General features: G+C 38.1%; 1 pseudogene; it reads right to left on the bottom strand.

The window, feature by feature from the left end:
• Positions 1–260: 260 nt before the first annotated feature.
• Positions 261–1,191, bottom strand: LOC141497429 (olfactory receptor 7D2-like; annotated as a pseudogene).
• Positions 1,192–1,468: the final 277 nt, after the last annotated feature.

A 1,468-nucleotide genomic window follows, 5' to 3' on the forward strand; every position in this document is an offset into this window, starting at 1 on the left:
TTGAGATTCAAGGTTATGAAGAGATTGGAATGACAAACACAAGATATTCTATTTATTCATAGAGGCAATAGGGAATCACTGAAAATAATTGCTTTGGGAAAAGAGACAAGAGAAGATGTACAGTTTAAGAAAATAGCTTGCAAAGTTAGATAAAGGATGGATTTGAGTTGGGGAAGAGAATTGAGAAAGGGAATATTTATCTTTCCCAATTTTTCTTCAGGAAAAGCTATGGCCAATATTAAGGACCAGAAGCCAGCCCATCACTGAGAAATGACTATTCTGCTAATGAGCCACCTAAGGGCATCTTTTATATCCTTATTTCTTAGTGTATAGATGAAGGGGTTCAACATAGGAGTGACCACTGTATACATTGTTGCAGCAACTGTGCTCTTCCAAGAAGACTGGGTAATTGAGGAACTCAAATATACTCCAAACCCTGTGCCATAAAATAAGGAAAGAACAGAGAGGTGAGATCCACAGGTAGAAAAGGCTTTATACTTACCCGAGCAGATGGAACTTTCATAATAGAAGAACATATCTGACTGTATGAGTAAAGGATCCCTGAGACAGGGACAAAACCAAGAAGTCCAGCAACACAATACATCAGGATATAATTAATGAGAGTGTCAGAACAAGAGAGCTTCAGAACACCAGAAATGTCACAAAAAAGTGATGAATTTCATGATCTGTACAAAAGGAGAGGTGTGTTATCATTAGCCTATGAATGAGGGAATCTATTGAGCTTATTACCCAGGAGAACAACAATAACAATGTACAGAGCTGAGAGTTCATGATTGTTGCATAGCGTAGAGGATGACAGATAGCCACACATAAGCCATTGCAGTGAGGATTGAAATGGTCCAAAGCAACAAAAGTCATAAAGGAGTACATCTGGACAATGCAATCAGCATAGCAGATGGCTTTGTTTTCTGTCATGATACTCACCAATATCTTGGGAACTATAGTGGATAACCCACAGATATCCACAAAGGACAAGTTCAAAAGAAAGAAGTACATGGGAGTGTGGAGATGAGAGTCATAGCCAATGGCCAAGATTATGAGCAGGTTTCCATTCACTGTGACCAAATACATACCCAAGAATAGCCCAAAGAGGGGACCTTGCTGATTTGGCTTCTCAGAAAATCGCAGGAGGATAAATTCAGTGAATTGTGTTTGATTTCCTGGTACCATGAGACTGACCTTCCTGCTGACAAAAAAATTTGAATACCATGATATGAAAACCCAGTTATCCTTTATATGTATTGGAATGAACTCTGATTCTGACCAGGATCTGACTTTGAATTTCTAGCTTCTGCCCTTTTCTGCCACTTAATGCCTTTGTGATCATGTACTAAGGGTCAGTATTTTCACATTCCACCTCAGTGAAAAATTGGTATTGAATTATCTTTAAGATTCCTTCTGGTTCAGAAAGTCTTTGAAGAATCAAATTTACAATTGAAAATTTTAT

The sequence above is a fragment of the Macrotis lagotis genome, chromosome X, assembly GCF_037893015.1.
Source record: "Macrotis lagotis isolate mMagLag1 chromosome X, bilby.v1.9.chrom.fasta, whole genome shotgun sequence".
Taxonomy (NCBI): Eukaryota; Metazoa; Chordata; class Mammalia; order Peramelemorphia; family Peramelidae; genus Macrotis; species Macrotis lagotis.